Source organism: Pelodiscus sinensis, chromosome 1 (assembly GCF_049634645.1).
Source record: "Pelodiscus sinensis isolate JC-2024 chromosome 1, ASM4963464v1, whole genome shotgun sequence".
Taxonomy (NCBI): Eukaryota; Metazoa; Chordata; order Testudines; family Trionychidae; genus Pelodiscus; species Pelodiscus sinensis.
Window position 1 is genome coordinate 62,962,859 of NC_134711.1, and position 22,652 is coordinate 62,985,510.

The 22,652-nt window shown below is 41.5% G+C and overlaps 1 long non-coding RNA gene across 1 annotated transcript; it reads left to right on the top strand.

The window, feature by feature from the left end:
* The first annotated feature begins 611 nt into the window (after positions 1–611).
* LOC142829797 (uncharacterized) lies at positions 612–11,626 on the top strand. Its single transcript, XR_012904588.1, has 3 exons — positions 612–1,040; positions 7,520–8,021; positions 11,031–11,626. It is a non-coding gene; the product is annotated as an uncharacterized LOC142829797 (long non-coding RNA).
* The last annotated feature ends 11,026 nt before the right edge of the window (positions 11,627–22,652 follow it).

A 22,652-nucleotide genomic window follows, 5' to 3' on the forward strand; every position in this document is an offset into this window, starting at 1 on the left:
AGCATTTTTTAAAGTCTATGCTTTTTTGTCAGTACTAGCCTGTACAATATATTCCAGGCAATAATTCCCAGAAACACACCTGTACATTTTTATCCAGACCAGGCCACAAATGTTTTTGACTTTAAACATATGCTTAAATCCAACGGAAGTAAATAGGGTCTAGCCACATGCTTCAGTGCATTGCTGAACATGGACCTTAGATTGTAAATTCTTTGGGGCAGGACCATGATCTTTGTCTGTAAATGTCTTTTGGTGCTATAGAAATATTAATAATAAATAATTCAAAGAGGAATGGAACCAAAACATCAGAGATTGGGATTATTCTGGTACAGCAGTATCAATCCCAGAGGTAAAGCTTCACTGTGGGCCAAAATGATGAGGGAAACAGGTCAGAACCTATGGCAGGCACATTGTGGCAGCTAATTTAAACATTTTACCCCATTTGCTGACCTTCTACAATGTTTTTGTATAGTTATTCAGATCAGTTAGGCCCACCTTTACTGCTTCCAGAAAGTAACCTGACAGGGAAAGGTTTCACTGCCAGCTAGGCAGATTTTCCAGTTGCTGCAATATTTTTAGAAGACGTTACAAGGCAGTCAGGGACATGGCTTGTGCCTTGCAGGAAGGTCGCAATTTGCCAGTGGGCTGGTGTTTGTGGCCAAATCTTTGCTAGGAGACAGAGAAGAATCCTGTGACATCTGTAGTCGGACCATCTGGTTCAAAACTAAGGGCCTAATTCCAGTCTAATTTTTACCATGGAGTTACCTCAGTGTAAGGGAGCCCTAATAGTGTAGGCAAAATGTATCCTGGAGAAGTAGTAACTAATTTCTGTATTGGCTTCACACATAAGATTAACATTATTCATTGCAGTTGGTTAAATACCCACACCAAGACATATTTTACTCCACTGGTCATCTGAAAAAGTGGCTGTGCCCACGAAAGCTCTTGAACGGGAAGGCCTTGTTTGGACACAGACTGGCTAACCTTGTGAGGAGGGCTTTAAACTAGGTTCGACGGGGACAGGTGAGCAAAGCCCACAGGTAAGTGCTGAGTGTGCGGGACTGGGAGATGGGTTGGAAATGGGGGGGACTACAGCCTATAATGGCAAGGAGAAAGAAGGGTCAGGGCACAACAGGGAGGCAAGATCAAATCAGTATCTTAGATGCCTATATACAAATGCAAGAAGTATGGGTAACAAGCAGGAAGAACTGGAATTGCTAACCAATAAATACAACTATGATATCATTGGTATTACAGAAACCTGGTGGGATGGGACGCACGATAGGAATGTTGGTATGGAAGGGTACGGCTTGCTCAGGAAGGACAGACAGGGAAAAAAGGGAGGAGGGGTTGCCTTGTATATTAAAAATGTACACACTTGGACTGAAGTGGAGATGAACGTAGGAGATAGCTGTGTAGAGAGTCTCTGGGTTAAGCTAAAAGGGGTAAAAAACGAGGGTGATATCATGCTAGGAGTCTACTACAGGCCACCTAGCCAGGTGGAAGAGGTGGATGAGACCTTTTTTAAACAATTAACAAAACTATCCAAAGCCCAAGATTTGGTGGTGATGGGGGACTTCAACTATCCAGACATATGTTGGGAAACTAACACAGTGGGGCACAGACTATCCAATAAGTTTCTGGACTGCATTGGAGACAGCTTTCTGTTTCAGAAGGTTGAAAAAGCTACCAGAGGAGAAGCTGTTCTGGATTTGGTTTTAACAAATAGGGTGGAACTAGTTGAGAACTTGAAAGTAGAAGACAGTATAGGGGACAGTGATCATGAAATAATAGAGTTCATGATCTTAAGGAAAGGTAGAAGGGAGACCAGCACAATTGAGGTAATGGATTTCAGGAAGGCAGATTTTGATAAGCTCAGAGAACTTGTAGGTAAGATCCCATGGAAAGCAAGACTGAAGGGAAAAACAACTGAGGAGAGTTGGAAGTATTTCAAAGGGACTTGTTAAGGGCCCAAAAGCAAACAATTCCGCTGTGTAGGAAAAATAGAAAATATGGCAAAAGACCAGCTTGGCTTAACAAGGAGATCTTGCATGATCTCAAAATAAAAAAGGAGTCATATAAAAAATGGAAACTAGGACAAATAACAAAGGATGAATATAGGAAAGCAACACGGGAATGCAGGGGCAAGATTAGAAAGGCAAAGGCACAAAATGAGATCAAACTAGCTACAGGCATAAAGGGAAACAAGAAGACCTTTTATAAATACATTAAAAGCAAGAGGAAAACCAAGGACAGGGTAGGCCCACTGCTTAGTGAGGAGGGAGAAGCGGTAACAGGAAACTTGGAAATGGCAGAGATGCTCAATGACTTCTTTGTTTCGGTCTTCGCCGAGAACTCTGGAGGTGTACCTAACGTAGTGAATACAAGCAGAGAGAGGGTAAGTTTAGAAGATAGGATACACAAAGAACAAGTTAAAAATCACTTAGGAAAGTTAGATGTCAGCAAGTCACCAGGTCCTGATGAAATGCATCCCAGGATACTCAAGGAGCTGATAGAGGAGGTATCTGAGCCTTTAGCTATGATCTTTGAAAAATCATGGAAGACGGGGGAGATTCCAGAAGACTGGAAAAGGGCAAATATTGTGCCCATCTATAAAAAGGGGAATAAGAACAACCCAGGAAACTACAGACCGGTCAGTTTAACATCTGTCCCAGGGAAGATAATGGAGCAGGTAATTAAGGAAATCATATGCAAACACTTGGAAGGTAATAAAGTGATAGGGAATAGCCAGCATGGGTTTGTGAAGAACAAGTCATGCCAAACTAATCTGATAGCTTTCTTTGATAGGATAACGAGCCTTGTGGATAAGGGAGAAGCAGTGGATGTCATATACCTAGACTTTAGTAAGGCATTTGACACGGTCTCACATGATATTCTTATTGATAAACTAGGCAAATATAACTTAGATAGGGCCACGATAACGTGGGTGCATAATTGGCTGGATAAGCGTAGTCAGAGAGTTGTTGTTAACGGTGCTAAATCCTGCTGGAAAGGGATAACAAGTGGAGTTCCGCAAGGGTCTGTTTTGGGACCCGTACTGTTCAATATCTTCATCAATGATGTAGATATTGGGATAGAGAGTACGCTTATTGAGTTTGCAGATGATACCAAACTGGGTGGGGTTGCAACTTCTTTGGAGGATAGGGACATAATTCAAAATGACCTTAGCAAGTTAGAGAAATGGTCAGAGTAAACAGGATGAGGTCTAATAAAGAGAAATGCAAAGTGCTCCACTTAGGAAGGAACAATCAGTTCCATACATACAAGATGGGAAGCGACTGTCTAGGAAGGAGCATGGCGGAAAGGGATCTAGGGGTCATAGTGGACCACAAGTTGAATATGAGTCAACAGTGTGATGCTGTTGCAAAAAAAGCAAAACTTGTGAAGTCATTCTGCCACTCTACTCTGCACTAGTTAGGCCTCAGCTGGAGTACTGTGTCCAGTTCTGGGCACCACATTTCAAGAAAGATGTGGAGAAATTGGAAAGGGTACAGAGAAGAGCGACAAGAATGATTAAAGGTTTAGGGAACATGACCTATGAAGCCAGGCTTCATGAACTGGGCTTGTTTAGTTTGGAAAAAAGAAGATTAAGGGGGGACATGATAGCGGTTTTCAAATATCTAAAAGGGTGTCACAAGGAGGAAGGAGAAAATTTGTTCCTCTTGGTTACTGAGGACAGGACAAGGAGTAATGGGCTTAAAGTGCAGCAGGGGAGGTTTAGATTGGACATTAGGAAAAAATTCCTAACTGTCAGGGTGGTCAAATATTGGAATAAATTGCCAAGGGAGGTGGTGGAGTCTCCCTCTCTGGAGATATTTAAGAACAGGTTAGATAGACATCTGTCAGGGATGGTGTAGACGGAGCTTGGTCCTGCCTTGAGGGCGGGGGGTTGGACTCGATGACCTCTCGAGGTCCCTTCCAGTCTTATTATTCTATGATTCTATACCATCTACATGTTTTGTTAGTCTAATAAGTGCTACCAGACCATTTGTTGTTTTTTAAGTTTATCCTGTACAGTCTAACTCAGCTACTCCCTGAAGTTTTAAAAAATTAATCATTATTAATCAGAGTTTTAAATGCACTGTTAACTGATGGAATACCAATTGAAATTTATTACATTTATTATTTTTGGACATTTTTCTACTTTCTCAAATATATGGATTTCAAGTACAACAAAAAATACAAAGTGTACAGTGCTCACTTTATATTATTTTATTATAAATATTTGCTCTGTAGAAATTCTAAACAAAATCAATTCAACCCATACAAGTACTGTAGTACAATCTCTTTATCGTGGAAGTGAAACTTAAAAAATGTAGATTTTTTTGTTACATAACTGCATTAAAAAACAAAACAATGTAAAACTTTAGAATGTACAGGTCCAGTTAGTCCTACTTCTTGTTATTTCTTCTCTTCTAAGAGAAATAAGTTTATTTATTTTTATGGAGATAATGTGGCCCACTTATTTAAATATCTCCTGAAAAATATGTCAGATATGCATATTTGTATGCCTCTTCATATTTCAACCATCATTCCAGAGGGCATTCTCTTTGCTTATGATACTTTATTAAAAAAAATAACGCATTAATGAAATTTATGACTGAACTTCTTGGGGAAGAATCGTATGTTTCCTTCTACGTTATCTGCATTCTGCCATATATTTCAAGTTATAGCAGTCTCAGATGATAACCCAGCACGTGTTGTTCATTTTAAGAACACTTTCACCGCAGATTTGACGAAATGCAAAGAAGGTACCAATGTGAGATTTCTAAAAATACCTACAGCACTCAACCCAAGGTTTAAGAATCTGCAGTTCCTTTCAAAATCTGAGAAAGACAAAGTGTGGAGCATGCTTCCAGAAGTCTTAAAAACACAACACTGTGATGGCAAAATTACAGAACCTGAACCACCAAAAAGGAAAAGCAATGGTATGCTAATAGCATCTGATGATGAAAATAAACATGCACCTGTCAACAGTGTGTTGGATCGTTATCTAGGAGAACCCATCATCAGCATGGATGTATGTCCTCTGGAATTGTGGTTGAAGTATGAAAGACATCTGAATCTTTAGCATATCTTGAAACTCTGGCTATAACAGTGCCATACAAATGCCTATTTTCATTTTCAGTGAGCAGCATTGTCTCCTGCAAATGTAAGCAAAACCTGTTTGAGCGATTAGCTGTACAAGAAGTAGGATTGAATTTCTGACTTGCTAGGGCCTAAAATTTTACATTGTTTTATTTTTGAGTGCGGTTGTTTGTACCTAATTCTACACTGGTAAATTCAACTTTCATGATAAAGCGATTGCATCACAATACTTGTATCAGGTGTTTTGAAAAAATACAATTTCTTTTGTTTTCTACAATGAAAATATTTGTAATAAAAATAAAGTAAGCAGTGTACACTTTATATTCTATGTGATAATTGAAAGAAAAATATTTGAAAATGTAGAAAACATCACAAATATTTAAATAAATGGTTTACTATTATTGTTTAACTGCACAATTAATAATACAATTAATCACAATTATGTTTTTAATCACTTAGCCCTGCTGGTTAGTTTATATTTGGTTGGTTAATTGGACACTTAATTAATCCGCTGTTGAGTGCATAACACAGGCAGATGAAAATTATAACAATTTTGAGACAATGCGCAAAATCACAGGTGCCTCACTGCAAATTAATTAAATATTTTATTTCTTGTTTGCAGACAGACACTGTTGAACAAGTGACACTCATGAAATTATCTAATTAGAGTAGGTCGCAAAATAGATCCATGTTGAAATAGCATGTAATTACTAATTAAGTAAACTAATTGCTGCCACTGTTTCATTAAATTTGAATACTGAGCTGGCTAAAGCATTCTGCACACCAAGCAAACAAACCCAATGAATTTAAGTTTTGCAGTGCTATGCAAAGTAGCAATTTATAAAACTGGCACCAAGTGAAAAACAATAATATTTGAAATGCTAAAAGCTGGTGTTGTAGCTGTGAAGACTCCAATGCAACTGCTATGCAAAGAGTGACTACAATCTCTTATTGAGTGACCACACTGGCTTAGGTGATTTTCCCCGTGATCAGTGAGCCTCATAAGGTTCAGACAAGCTCCTTCTACACACCTAGGACAGAGATTTCACATGCGTATTGAACAAAATTCTAAAAAAGAAAAGACGGCCACAACAAATAGTGTTTTCTTCCTTTGTTCCTTGTGTTTTCAGGGGTGTGTGTGTGCGTGACTCTTCTGTCTTTTCAGAGACTTTTTGAAATGATGAGTTGTATTATTCATTGTGTCTGTAGAACTTTTGGAAAAGGCTTTATTGGAAAAATCTGTTTTGTTGATGAGCTGAGGCTCACTCTGCTAACTTAGAACAAAATGTTGTGGAGCTGGATTCCTGGCACTGAGAATGCCATAACCCGAGCACCTGTCTGGCTCATATGTAGCTGATTATCTGAGCTGCATTTACTTCACTCATCCAGAAAGCAGGTTGAAAATCCTGTGAGAAACACTTGTTTGGACAGGTGTTTGCAATTCAGGCTAGGCTTCAAGAAAAGATTTGGCTTGAAATAAGGGACCTGATGCCATGCCAGACCTGATGCATAGTCTGGTATCTCTGGCTCTGATCATAGCATTTGGTCCTCAGAAAGAAAGAAAATGTGCCAATGAGAATGATGAGCAACGTTCTTTTGAGTCAGGAATGACTAAGCTGCTTTAAAAAGTAGCTTTGCAAATCCACGTCTCTCTAGTTTCATATTCTTTGGCTGCAGCCTATGATGTCTTCAATAAAATGTATAATTTTGCTGTAGAATTTCATGTGGGCTATCCAGCCTTCACTCTTGTTACTGCCACATAACTCAGAGAGTATTAGTTTCCATTGGCTTCATGTTCTGTCTGGACTGTAATTAGATTATCTAGTGACACCTACTGGCCAAGACTGGGACACAGCTACATTCTAGAAACCTTGGCGTGAAAGAGGCTGATTCTGGGCATGAAGAGGAAGCATGCTGCTTGCCAGAGATTCTAGCAAGGGAGAGAAACTCTAGCCATTCTCTCCTAGTAAGGTAATAATAATTTAAAATATTATCCAGGCTCTAGATTCACAGCATAATAAAGTCAACTGTGGTGTGATTGTCACCCCCTGGATGAGGTTCCATGAGACAGTCAAAGATCTTCAAGCAGGAGGCCACTGGGATAGGAAGAGAGACTGGACATGGGAATGGGGTGGGGAGCTGGAGGGAGAAAACGAAGCTCTGGGAATAGCATAGGGGATAAACCTTTTTTTTTTTTTAATTGAAAGTGCTGCTGTTGCCAGTGAGAAAAAAAGACTTCTGTCTGGGATTGGAAGCAGCTGGAATGCTCTGGGGAGGCTGAACAGGGCATGACCTACCCATGGAAAATGTTGGCACATGAGGCAAGGAGAGTAGTGGAGGCTTTAGGTGATGAGGGAAGATACCTGCTACACGCAATTTTACAAGGGCTTGTCATTTTCTTAAATTACAGGCTGGATTCTCTCTAGTGCACTGAGGTGACCTTGTGAGAAGCATGTGAATGGCCAGTTGGGTATTGTCCTACACAGAGAAGTTGTCTTCTGGCAGAAATCAGGTGGAATCAGCTATGCCACATACTACACCAGCATAAAGAAATGACCCATGGGCAGGATGTGGCCAAGGAGGGAAGGACTATAGTGGAATGGAACTCTCTGCATCCAGTCCATCACTAATGTACAGAACAATGCCCCCCTAATGTGCATTGGAGGAGGGCAGCCCTGAAACTAGGAAGCTGCAGCTGGATCCCTGCAAAGCCCCTCTCCACTCCATCTTAATGTAGCTGTGCATTCATCTCGCACAGCTCACAAAGCTCTGACACTTTGTGCTGCCTTCTACATCTGCATATTCATTTGGAATGATGTCCATGCACTGAAAGCACCTTAGAAGCCATTTTAAAACTATAGAACAGATTCAGGAGAGAGCATGGCCAATTTTCTTCTTAACTCTCAAGAATGGTATGTGAGACACCATAGGATGAGAACGAAGTGCAATGAATAAAATAGCCCCTTGAGTTGATTCAAATCATCCACCTAAAAAGGAAGGGGGGGGGGCGGCTTGGAGATGGAAAAGTCTATAGTGAGAGGGGAAAAATGTGGGGTGTCTCAGAGCCTTTTGCAGTGGATGGATCCCCTCCATGTGCAGAACTAAGGGAGCCAGTTAACTTAAACTCTTTGGGGCAGGGATCTTTTACTGCTTTGTGTTTATACTGTGTCTTGCACAATTCTTGTCACTAGATGTTCTTGGCTGCCTTTTTGGTACTTCTGTAAAAAACATCTTTAAGCAGATTAAGTGGGAAAGAGATCATCATGACAGTACAATTGCTATTTATCAATGGAGTTATTATTGATTGATTGATTGATTTGTACATATGCACTGTTCACTGAAATTTTCACTGCCACTCATCTTGAAGTCTGGAATAACAGAAATGAAATTCAGTAGTATAAAGTGCAAGGTCATACACATTTAAGGTCTGGAAGGAAGAACATTTGCTATTAGCTGGGACTTATCAATTGGGAATGACAGAGGAGGAGAGACCTGGGTGTGTGTGTTTACCACAGGATGACTATGAGCCTTGGATATCATGCAGCTGCAAAAAAAGACAGATGTGATTGTAGGATGATGTAGCTGGCAAGACAATTTTAATAGAGATAGGAAAACAGGAAAGCCATTGTATAAGACAGTGCTAAGAAGACTCATCTAGAATACTATGCATAGTTTTGGTCACTTGTGTTCAGGGAAGATTAATTCAAATTGGAGCAGGTGCACTGAAGAGCTGCTAGGACAGGAGTTGTCAACCTTTGGCACATGGCCCATCAGGGTAATCCGCTGACAGGCCATCAGATATTTTGTTTAGTTTGACTGTCTTTAGGCACGGTCCCCCCACTGCTCCCAATGGCTGTGCTTTGCTGTTTCTGCCAATGGAACTGAGGGACATGACAGCCAACATATCCTTGTAGCCTGAATGGTTTCCTGCAGCTCCCATTTCCTGGGAATGGTGAACCACTGCCGTGGGACACTGTGGGACGCTGTACTTGGGGATGGTCAACATAAACATAAACATAAACATAATGTCTCTCCTCCTGCCGGCAGATTACCCTGATGGGCCATGTGCTGAAGGTTGCCGACCCCTGTGATAGGCTCATCAGAGGAATAGAGGGCCTAGTTTATGAGAAGAGATTGAAAGACTTTAATTTGTTTAGCCTAACAAAATAAAGGCTCAGAGGAGAGGTGATTGCTTTCAATAAATACATTAAAGAGTAAACACCAAGGAAAATGAAGAGCTATTTCAGCTAAAGGACAATGCTAGCCCCAGAACAAATAGGTATAAACTAGCCATGCACAACTTCAGGCTAGAAATTAGAAGATGGTTTCTAAGCATCAGAGAGATGAGGTTCTGGAACAGCCTCCCAATTGGAGCTGTGGGGGCAAACAATTAATTTTAAGAGTGAGCTGGACAAATTTATGAAAGGGGTTTGTATGACAGGGTTGCTTGTGATGGTGCCAGCAAAGTTCAATAGTCTTGGGAGTCCTTACAAGATTATGTCATCTTATGTTCCTAAAAAGTCATGCATCAGGCTTTCAGCTGGTCACCTGAAGTGGTCAGGAAGGGTTCCCCCTTCTACCAGTGTACTCTGGTTTATTTGGGTTTTTCTATTTTGTTTAATCTTCCTCTGGAGCATCAGAGATGGCCAGAGCTAGAAACAGGACACTGGACCAGGTGACCAATGCTCTGAGGTGGTACTGAGAATTCTTTGTCAGGTGCATGGCTAGCTTCTTCCTTGCTCCCATTTTCAGGGTCTAACTGAGCACCACATGTCGGAAGGAATATCCCCCCCAGGTCAAAATGGCAGTGGCTTTGGGGTTCTCCTTTTCCTCTTCAACATGGAGTGTGGGTGGGTCACTTACCAGGATTATCCAGGTACACCTCAATTAATCAATTGTCTTTGCAGAGACCTTGGGCAATGTTGCACATCCTTGGTTCCTCCTAGTCTCTGCTGTCTAGTCTCCTGTAGGCTGCGTAATACTTTGTCAGACGTAGGTTGCTGGGTAGTGTTGGTGAACTGTGATATACAGAAGGGTGGGGTAGAAGATCTGGTGGTCCTTTTTGGCTTTAAACTCTTCGGCTCAAATCTCCGGCAGGTGTTCTGGCTTTTATTTGAATCATACAGGAAGTCTCATCTTGCTCTGGAATCCATTTAAACTCCCTGTAGTGATGCAGTATTTCTGTCTAAACTATTTTGAAAAAGAGAGCCAAAATCAATATTATGTATTTTTCTTTTGACCACCTACATTTACATATTCATTCTACATGTGCCTTATGACACATGTAAATGCACCAAGATGCCATGCATTAACTGTCCACATGGACCTTGCTACCATACAGTAAAAGTACCCTAGAGCACACTAACTTATTCCAGTTTCAAAGTAGAGGAGATCAAAGCATACAAGCATTTCAGTGCATAGTGGCAAAGTACACATGGGCAGTTAATGTGTGGCAGATTAGTGCAAGGTACATTTACACCCCAGCTTGCTATGCACTAACTGTTCATTTAGACAAGCCCAGAGCAGCTCAGTTCACAGTTCCAGTAACCTGAGCCTCCTTAAAATATTTTATTGCTGCTTCAGAGGCTCTTAGATCTGCCAGATGTGACCATTGTTGCTGGAGGTGGTTGTGGTTCTTTGTTCTGTCTCCAAACTGGGTATTTTGCAAAGTGCTGTGACAGTTCATGCTTCACTGCTGCAAACAGCTGATGGGAAAAGACACAGAACAACTGAGCAAAAACCAAGTTAACTTAGTGTTTGAGGTGAAAGATAGGTTCATCATGCCCAGAAGCTCTTCCATACTCACACTACAAAAGAGACAGTGTGGAGATCCTAGCCACAAAGACATAGAAATCTGTCCATTCCTTTTGAAAATTTCAGTACGCATCATCTCTCTTTCTCTTAACCTTTTTAACTGTTAGGGGCTTATAGAGTTCACCAGCATGTCGGACGATGGTGTGACGGGGTGGCGGAGACCGACAGGGCAAGCCCCAAACCCTGCACTGAAGAGGCACTTGGCCCCAGCGCTGCAGGATACAAGTGACTGTGCTAGGAGTGCTTGGCAGCCATGGTGTGCGCATGCGCAGAGATTCCCCAGGCCAACGTGCTGGGTGAGGAGAGGGAGCGTGCGCCGGCGTCCCAGGAGGAGGGCACCGGCTTTGAAAAGAGGCGCACCAGACCACAGGAGCCTGCAGGCCGGTGAGTTGCGGTATAGCCCCACCAGCCGAAGAGGTCGCCGTGGTGCCTGTTCACAGGGTCCTGGGCTGAGACCTGGAGTGAGAGAGGGCCCAGGTTTCCCTTCCCTCTTGGCATTTGAGGAACCTTGAAGTTTAAAAAGGACCATGGAAAGACTGGTAGCAAGTACGGAGGAGATGGGGTGTACGGGGTAGACAAGGACACCAGGATGAACTATAGTCCCCCGGGAGGGGGGGATAGGCATAAGCTATAACAGATGGAAAGATTTCTTGACCAATCAAATAAAAGGAGAATATGCACGACCCCCCCCCCCCCCCAATGAGTGGAGAGGATGGATGGTTGTTAAAATAAACAATTTAAGGTGAAATAGACAAAAGTCATCTTGACATGAGTAAATATGCATTTTTAAAATTTAGAATTAATTTTTCATTTTAATTTAAAAAGTTGTGTGTATTTTGGGAATGACAAAAGAGCCATATTTGGTTCCATCCTGAGCCACATTTGGCTCTAGAGACATAGGTTGCAGACCTCTGAACTAGAATATGTGCATGCTGCCATCAGTTGCACCCTTCACATGAGCAACGTATGTAGGATTAAAGGAGCATGTGCAGATAGCCTACTGGAATCCCCTTCTCTGTGCTGGCAGGATTCCTTCTAATCAGGAACTATCTGTGTGCTTGGTCTGACTTGCTCCCTATAGCCCTTTATGCACATAGGCAGGGTGCCATTTCAGATTTTGGTTGGGGGGGGCTGTGCATTTCCTGATGGGGGGGGGGGAAGAGAGTGAAAGCCGGTGCGGGGGGGGGGGAGGGAGAATGAGGGCAGCAGCTTCAGCAGTGTTACTGAGCATGCTCAGTACAAGCCAAGCAGCAAATGGGGGGATGGAGAGTGGGACCGATTCCATTCACCCTCCCTATACACACATGCCAGCTCTTTCTAAGGCTACTAAGACACTGGAAAATACTAGGGTAGGTTTTTTTTGGCAGATAACTGAGCAATTAGCTGAATCTAAATATTAGACCCACTCAGCTCTAATATTAACATGTTCTGACATCTTATGGCAAGTCACTTAAGGGACACTGGTTAGCCATAAAATGTTTATATATAGTCTTACGTTCCTACTAACTGCAGAGAGAGAGAAAGAGAGATTGTCATAGCTCCGGGGCTCTATCTCAGCTTGGGAAGTGGAGTGGGGTCCAGTGAGTTTCAGCAGGGGCAGATATATTTGATCTCTATATAGGCTATGTCTACACTACAAATTTTTGTGGCAGAGAGTATGCTAATGACAGACTCTTTAGCAATGTCATTAGCATATTTCTGCCTATACCTTTTGTGCAAGGGGTTTTTGCGCAAAAAGAAGCAGTGTAGCCGCTTCCGTTAAGGATCATGTGAAAAAAAACGCCTTTTTTTTCCAGACTAAAGAAACCCAGTTTTTTCAATCTTCCCTCATAGGTCATGTTTTCTAAAACTTTAATCATTTTGTTGCTCTTCTCTTTGTCCACAACTTTCCTGAAATGTAGTGCCCAGTACTGGACACAATACTCTACTCTAATCAGTGTAGAGTAGAGTGGAAGAACTACTTCTTGGCTGTGTCTACATTGGCATCCCTTTCTGGAAAAGGGATGCTAATGAGACACTTTGGAATTGCAAATCCGCGGGGGATTTAAATATCCCCTGCGACATTTGCATTTACATGGCTGCCGCTTTTTTCCGGCTCGGGGTTTTTGCCGGAGAAAAGCGCCAGTGTAGACGCGATTTTCCGGAAAATAAGCCCTTTTCCGGAAGATCCCTTATTCCTACTTTCAAATATTTCTACTTTCAAGTATTTCTGCTTGAAAGTAGGAAAAAAGGATCTTCCGGAAAAGGGCTTATTTTCCGGAAAATCGCATCTACACTGGCGCTTTTCTCCGGCAAAAACCCAGAGCCGGAAAAAAGCGGCAGCCATGTAAATGCAAATGCCGTGGGGAATATTTAAATCCCCCGCGGATTTGCAATTCCGAAGTGTCTCATTAGCATCCCTTTTCCGGAAAGGGATGCCAATGTAGACACAGCCCTTGTGTCTTGCTTATAGCACTCTTTTAATACATCTCAGACTGAATTTTTTTGTTTTTTGAGGGTTTTTTGGGAACAGTGCTCATATTTAGCTTGTGGTCCACGATGACCCCCACATCCCTTTCTGCAGTAATCCTTCCTAAGCAGTCATTTCCCATTTTGTATTGTGCAACAGATTGTTCCTCCTTAAGGGGAGTACTTTCATTAATCTTTATTGAATTTCATCCTATTTATCTCAGACCGTTTCTCCAGTTTGTCCAGATCATTTTGAATTTTGACTCTATCCTCCAAAGCACTTGCAACCCCACCCAAATTGGCGTAATGCACAAACTTTATAAGGGTACTGTCTATGCCATTGTCTAAGGGTACATCTACACTGCGGGGCTTTTCCAGGAAAAACTCTGCCGTGCCCAGGGAACAAGTTTGCTCTGCCGCTTTTTTTGTGTGTGTAAGTGCAAACGTGCTCTTTCATAAGCCCTGTCTCCCTCATCCGATGAGGAAGAAAGGATCTTCCAAAAGAGGGGGATTTTCTGAAATTTGGTCCAGAATAGCTAGGCCAAATTTCGGAAAAGCCTCTTCAGAAAAAAAAAATCAGAAAAAGCTGTAGTGCAGACCTAGTCTAAATTATAAACACATAGCCCCAGAGCCCTTTGCTCAGAAGGGAATTCTCCACTGGCCAATTATAACTAGAATCCTTTGCTCTGCCTTTGTGGGGCCGGATGGTCAGGAAAAGTCTATTGGTGTCATCCTGGGCTGAGTTGTAGTTTGTCCAATCAAATGACTTTGCTCAGGTCTCTAGATTTTCTTGAGACAGCCTTCTACTGAGGTAAAGGTTGGCTTTAATAGCTGCTGTTTTACTAGCATCTAAACGGCATTGCTGTAAGTGTCAGTCTTCAACAGGAAATGGAAGTTTTTTTCTGTGGTTAACAATGATCGCATTGCTGAAACTGCAGCTTTAAAATGTGACTCTATTAGCACAGATGGCTTTGTACTGGGGCTGTCAAATGATTAAAAATAATCGTGATTAATCGGACTGTTAAACAATGATAGAATACTGTTTATTTAAATATTTCTGGATGTTGGGGGGCGGGGGAAGAGCGTGTGTGTGTTTGTACTGTGGGGAAGTATGTGAGAGAGAGTGACTGTGTGTGTTAGGGGAGTGTGAGAGACAATGTGTGAGAGAGACAGAGTATGTGAAACAAAGAATGTGTGTGGGAGGGAAACAGTCTGCATGTGGGAGGAAGAGTGTGTGTTGGGGTTGTGTGAGAGACAGTGCGCTGTCTCTTTAAGCAGAACACTCATCAGCCTGAAGGCTCTTTCAGACAGCAGTAGCTGCAGGCAGCTCCCACTTCTGACCCAGAGTCAGCAGCACAAGCAGGCTCCGTCCCTCCACCCCAGCTCAGTGGAGATCATGAACAGGGCCAAGGGAATGGGACATCCTGACATCAGTCCCCCCTCTACTCTGCACAGCAGACAGGCTCCTGGTCCTGAGAACATTGGCTAAAAGCAACACCAAAGTGTGTGTGTGAGGGGTGGGGAGGAGGAGGGGCGGTGGAAAGGAAGAGTGGCGCCTGCTGCAGATGGCAGCAGAACAGAGCAGCGGGGGGAGTTGAGACACCCCTGCTCCAGAGTCACCCCACTGAGGTCCACCCACTCGTCAGGCCAGCCCTCTTCAACCACCAGCAGCAGATAGGTCCCCTTGTTCCCAACTCCAGCTCAGCAGTAATTGGGTGCATAGTTGGGCAGAAGATGGCACCCCAGCATCAGTCCCACACTCACCCCCACTCTGCACAGCTCCCCTAGTCTGAAGCAGCTTGGCCCAGAGCAGTTCTATGGGAGGCGGGGCACCTCTGTCCCAGACACATACACTGGCACCCCCCCAAGGATGGCACTCTGGTGTGTCATTCAGGGTACATCTACACTGCAAGCTTCTTTCGAAATAAGCTTTTCCAGAAGATATCTTCCGAAAAAGCTTATTTCAAAATAGACCATCCATAGTACAGGGAAGCCTTCGAATTAGTCCAAGACAGGCCCCCCTAATGCGGATGCGTTATCTCGTTTTAGAGCCCCAGGAGGCACTGGGGAGGAATAACAAAGAATGGCCCCGGTGAGGAGATATTTTGACATAGCAACAGTGGAGTGTCCACACACACCCTCTTCTGAAAGAGCTTTTTAAAAGAGGTGTTATTCCTCATGGAATGAGGTTTACCAGCAGAAAAAGCCCTCCGTTATTTTGATTTTCTTTCGAAATAGCGCAATTGCTGTGTTGACACTAGTATTGTTTTTCCGGAATAACAATGTCGTGTAGATGCACCCTCACACTCGTTAAAACAATGTTAATTTGCTTTGCATTAATCACATGCATTAACTGCAATTAAGTGAGAACCTCCTTTGTACCCACTGCCTCCCTATGGAGGGAGGGAACTTACATAGTCTGTTGGACTTGCATAGTCAGGGTTTCCAGCTGGGAACTGCTCCTAGCACCCATCAGAAAGGATGGTTCCTGACTATGGAAAGTCTCCATGATGAGATGATACATCCAAAGGCTGTATGCACAGAACTGGTGGAAGGATGGGTGAGTCCCATTCAGGACCTCCTCCCCTTCCCCAAAACTTCTGGTCCCACCTCTCCTGCAGATCCTTGGACTTCTTTTGAGGGTCAGAGGGAAAAGAGAACATAAGAACAGCCATACTGGGTCAGAGCAATGGTCCATCCAACTCAGTATCCTGTCTGCTGACAGTGACCAATACCAGATGCCCCAGAGGGAGGGGACACAACAGGTAATCCTCATGTGATCCCTCCCCTGTCACCCACCTCCGGAGAAACAGAGGCTAGGGACACCATTACTATCCATCCTGGCTAATAGCCATTGATGGAACTAACCTCCATGAAAATTGCTAGCTCTTTTTTGAACCCTGTTAAAGTCCTAGCCTTCACCACATCCTCTGGCAAGGAGTTCCACAGATTGACTCTGCGCTGAGTGAAGAAAAACTTCCTTCTGTTTGTTTTAAACCTGCTGTCTATTAATTTCATTTGGTGACCTCTAGTACTTATATTGTGGGAATATGTAAATAACTTTTCCTTATTCACTTTTTCCACACCAGTAATGATTTTATAGACCTCTATCATATCCCCCCTTAGTCTCCTCTTTTCTAAGCTGAAAAGTCCAAGTCTTCGTAATCTTTCTTCATATGGGACCCGTTCCAAAGCCTAATCATTTTTGTTGCCCTTTTCTGAACCTTTTCCAATGCCAATACATCTTTTCTGAGATGAGGCAACCACATCTGAACACAGTATTCAAGCTGTGGGCGTTCCATGGTTTTATATAGAGGCAATAAGATATTTTCTGTCTTATTTTCTATCCCTTTTTAAATGATTCCTAACATTCTATTTGCTTTTTTGACTGCTGCTGCACACTGAGTGGATGTTTTCCGAGAACTATCCACAGTGACTCCAAGATTTCTCTCTTGAGGGTGCTGCCTTCCCCAACTACCTCTGTATGGTGCTTCATCAGAGGTGAAGCTCTTTCACACATGGAAAATATTGGGTTTAGCTTAAGATGTGAAAGGCATGGGCAGTTTTAAGCCAGCTCCATCATGCCATCTTCTAACCCAATGAAAAATTAAAAAGTTAACTTTTTTCCTGTATTTGTTGTCAAGGCTTCATGGCTATTTAGGGAAATGCTACTTTGAACAGATGGAGTAATTGTGGCTACATGAGGGTGGACTGATTTAAAGCAATGTGATTTAAGTCAACAATTTTAATAATTTAAATCAACAAGTAGGAAGGCTTGATTTAAATGATCAAATTTAATCATATTTTGCCTCTGTATTTTTTGGTTGCTTTCCTACAGAAAGATTGATTTTTATTGGTTAGTAACCATTAAAGCATGTTGATTTGCAACTAAGTATTGTCTTTACACTAAATTTAGTATTTCTTTTTGCTTGCCCAGAGAATATCTAAACACATGTATTTAAGACTTTTAAAAAATATCTTAACTTTCATTTATTCAAATCCTTAACTTGTAAATTTTTATTATGTTAGAAGATGGCAAATTATGGATTTTTTCTTAACCTCGTGATGACTATGTTTAAATTGTGATATACATCATATTTTATTGGGACAGAAAATCAAATTCAGCTAACATGCACAAAACAGCATTTTAATTTTTATATTAAACAAAACTACTTTTAAAAGTGCTTGATGCATAAACAAAAATGTTTATCAAAATTTGTTTTGCATTTTAAATTAACCAGTGTGTTAAACAAAGGAAGATTATATATGGTTAATGAATTGAAATAATATTTTCTGGTCACTATGTCCTTGAAGATTTTAGAACTGGGAGAACTCACCTTCTCATTTAGTTTACTTTCACCAGGCTGGGTAGGGATTTGGGGTGCAGGCTCTGGTCTTGGGTCAAGGGATCCAGGATCAGCTGTGCAGTGGCTGCCCCTTTGAAACACCGCCTCCACGTTTCAAAGGGGCAGCTATGGAGCCCATGGTCAGCTGGGGACTCCCCAGCTGACCCCGGGCTCCGTGCGGCATACAACGCAGCATGGAATGCAGCCTCCACTGGGGACTCTTGGGCATTTCAAAGCAGGCACCCGCCCGCAGTCCAGAGTCAGTGAGACTTCCCGCTGGCCCCAGGCTGCATGTGGAGTTCTGCATTCCTCCATTTCAAAGGAGGAATGTGGAAGTGCCTATCGACTAGCGGAGTAGTCGATGGAAATTCCATCGACTACTCCACTTGTCAATTATCCACAATTTAACATCCTTATTCTCTACCAGATCTAAAGTTAGGGCAAACATGGGGCTATTTTGGGCTGAAGTAGTTAGCTATAATCCCACAAAGAGAGCCAATCTGGAACAGCCAATGTATGTCTGCATATCTGTCCAGCTGAAACAAAGGCAAGAAACAGTTAAAAGGTTCCTGAATAATGTCAGAAATAAATATATTTTTTCAGCTATTTTGGTTTTTCAAGAGATTTTACTTTGCAATGAAACTGTCTATACTTGACAATGATTTCACTGGGGAGGGTGAAATTGGAGATAGGGATCCAAAATCTTGAACAGCATGTAGTTGGCAGTTTTGAGCTTTATTTTTCATGGAGGCCATCTCATGGAACAAAAACCACTGAAACAACTGACTTAACCTCATTGCTTAAATACAATATAAACAATTTAGATCACCTCTGAGAGCTTTCCTCTTGCTTCTACCATCCACTTGCCATATTATTTAGGTTCAAATAATATGAGGATCAAAGCAAGGAAAACCGTTTTTTTATGGAGCCAAAATCCAAATGAGCTGTCTCATTATTCTTTTCAAACTATGGCACAAGAACCAACAAATCTTAGAAAATGTCATGGAAAGATACATGTTAATATCAGGGAATTGACACAATTCTCGGATTAAGTATATCGGGGACTGGCATACTCACAAGAATAATTTCAATCTTCCTTCCGTGTAGCATGGCCCCACAATCTGGCCCACTATTTTCATCTGAATATTTTCACATACAACTAGATGATCTCAAAGGACATATGCAGCGTCTGAAGGATGCAGCTGTAATGTCAGGTGATACTCACCCTTGAGGAAAAGCTGCTTTTAAAAAGCTCAGTTTAGGAATCCATGGCAGGGAAACTCACAGAAAAAAAAAATCAAAGGCATGGTTAAAAATGCCTAGTGGACCAAGGTATGCTCTAGTGTGGTTCCATGGGAGTGAATGGAGTGACATCAGGGATGAAAATGATCACATATCTGGAGTTAACATTTTGATACAATTTTTGTTTTGAATGAGTAAAAGATGTGCCCATTTAGTTCATCTGGGATATTAAAAGGAAATAAAGTCCCAGGACTGGCACAGAATAAAAAAATACAGTAAAATTACCATTCTTCTAGTTATTCACCTGAAAATGCCTCATAAAGAAAAGTACCTATAAATCAATTTAGCATATAAGAAAGGAAACAACAACCATACTATATATGCAATGAAAATATATTTTCATAGTGTATGACATGAATTCTTTGCTGAATATCCATCTCCCTAGCAAAGTTTGATTCTTTTTAAGAGATATATTCTTGGTGACTACCCTCAAAAATGGGACTCCCAAGAAGGGCACACTTCTGCCCTTAATTAAATCCCATTAAACTCAAGGGGATAATATAGGTCTAAAGGAGGGCAGAATATGGCTACGAATATTTGCAAGAAATGCACATGTAGAAGTTCCTTCAAAGATTTTAAATGAATTGAAATTCACCTTGCAAATATCACCATATTTACTAAACGGAGATGTGTTTTTAAATAAATACATGCAAATAGAAGATGGTTCACATCCTGCATTTTTTTCTGCAGGCTCAAGTGAGCCTCTTTGTGGATTTTGCCATTAGTCCTTTCTCCTAGTCCCAAATTTGGGTTGACTCCAGTGTCTCAAGTACTTTTTAGTTACAACAGCTGCAGATAAATCCATTGTAACATTTTTATGACATTCATCCTTGAATGAATTGTGTTCAAATCTTTGTGTCTTTTTTAACTCAAGGCTTCCTAAGTACTTTGATTAATTGTTTTTGGCAGACTGAGCTCGAAGCTTGGATAGTCTCGTAATAGATTATTAACACCATTATAGCCCTAAAGTTGGGAGCACTTTATAGGTGGAACAGGCATTTTTGTCTGTCTTCACCTCAGCAATGTCCTCTTATATGTATACAAGCAATGGCATTTTAATAAAGAAAGATAATCATTAGTTAATAATTGTATCCTGATTTCTTTATTAATCTTCACATACTGTGCTTTTCCAAGAGACTCACAAATTATGTCAACAACTGCCAAGAGTTATATCTTCAGCTTGTAGACTACAGAACACATTCTACCCTTCAGTTAATTTATGACAATGATTTGGAAGGAATCTGAGATGGACACAGCTGGCATGCAATCAGTGCCTCATTATGAAGTCTGAGTAAAATATGACATTAATCCTAAATTAATTTCTGAGAACTATCCATGCAAATTGCTTTGCTATAACCTAGAATAATAATGTAAAAAGGAATTGCTGCTAATATACATGTTTGTAATCTTTAATGTACAATAATGCATATTGAATTTAATAAATATGTACAAAATATTATGGATAGAAATATTATGGACAGAAATAGAAACTTGCATTGGAAAAGTGTCAGTTCTTATAGATAATAATCAGAATTACAAATCTGCAAATATTAGGATCAATGTCTTTGTTATTAGAGCAATCATGAAGAGATTCATAGAAGTGTAGTCTGAGTTCAGTAGGATTGATCCCATATGTTATGTTCATACCCTACACATATGCTGATTGACTCAGATGACCCAGAGCCTATGTCTTCCTTTGAGCCCTCTAAACTACAAGCAGGACAAGGAAATCAATCACACTTAAAATGATAGCTCACTGCTAGTAGCCGGTACTCCTCAGCAAGCTTAAAGTTTAAGCGTATACTCAAACCTTTGCAGTAGGGTCTGATCCAAAGCCCACTGAAATCTGTGGAAAGCCTGGCACTGACTTTGATGGCTGCTGAATTCAAGTCTCCCCTTTATGAGCATTCTGTTGGAAGGCTCTGAAACGATTTGGATCATTCAAATGAAAACAAGGGTGGGCCCCAGCATTCCACACTCCAGCATGGTCCCCACAACTTGTGTCGAGGCAGAAGAAGGGGGCTCACTGGTAACAGACTGGCACAAGGAGAGCCCAGTTACCAGTCACTGCTCAGACCTAACTGCTAACCACATTTTCTGAAATGGAGCTGGCTGGCCATAGTTGGTTCTGTCTTCATTTGAAATTAAATTCTGCTCAGGACTAGCTATGCTACACTCATTGTTGGCACCCCCTGTCAGCAATGGGTAATTCGCCCTATGCAAACAAGGTCTTTGTGCGCTGCAGAGCAGTGCAGCACAGTGCCTATGTCTCTCTACTGTCCCAAGCATTGATGGGAGCAGGGACACTGCTAGTGGCTCCACTAACCAAACCCCAATAGGGAGGACAGCAAAGGCGATACAAATAATTTTGCATCATACAGGCTGCAACAACTCCCATGGAGTAGCAGGGGATCCATGCTAAATCTATGAGAAGGGTTTCATTCCCAGTCCCTCCAGCTCCTGCTTGGGATTTCTGCTCTAGACACTTCATTCAATCTTTCCATAGGGGTCAGGATTTGCTGCTCAGTCCTTAGTCACAATAAGCTTCCATCTAAGTCAGAGGATAATTAGAAAGCATTTTGAACATGAAAAGCACAATATAGGTATGGATTATTACTTAAAACTACTCTTAAAAGCAAATTTAATGCAAGCTTGAAAGTATTAGAGGTTTTTCTTCATTGTAAACATATACACTAGGCTATAAATATAATGAAGCTGGAAATCACGCCCTGAGCACTGAGTGTAGATTTAGCCTTTATCTTTAGATTCCACCCTCAGTGACATCTGACAAACCCCTGGCCTTTGGTGAATTTGCACAGAAATAGATGACTGAACATTTGCAAAAAATTCTGCTGACAAGGGAAGAAGAAAGAAAATCCACCTTACTCTTCTCTTATCTCTGTTGACTCTGATTTACATGCTCATGCAATTAAGAGAGCACACTATAATTGCTTAAGATATATAGACATACAGATGCATCAAAAAATTGAGACCAGGTCTACACTCATATGGAACGTCGAAGCAAGATACACAATTCCAGTTATGTTAATTACAGAGCTGGAGTTGATGTACCTTGTTTCACGTTTCCTCACTGTCCCTGTAACAGGAGGCTGACAGGAGCAAATCCCTCACTCTTCGCACAAGCTCTCTTAACTAGAGAGCAATAACTAGGCAGCTCTAACAAGGTTTTAATTCTGTCAGGGTGTTGTTGTGTTCTCAGAAGCAATAGCAGCACTGGAGTCTGGGGGGTCACCAGAACCCAGTGATGGAGTAGCAGTCCCATCAAATCAAAATTCTCCTTGTTCTTATTTTATCTAATATGCATGACAAAATCTAGCTGAGAAAAAAAAATTAAAAAACCAGAAGAAAGTGCTGACAAAGGGTAGCTGATAATTTTTTCTAGAGGCGACTGCTATGGCAGGTAGTAAACAACACATATTTTATGGAGATCCTTTTTTGAGGTACATTTTCAAACTTGGCTAACAATATGAATGCAGGACAAGTTAAAGGAGAATGATTTCAGAAGCTACTGAAAACTATGTGTTTAATATCAGAGGGGTAGCCGTGTTAGTCTGAATCTGCAAAAGCGGCAAGGAGTCCTGTGGCACCTTATAGACTAACTGAAGTGTAGGA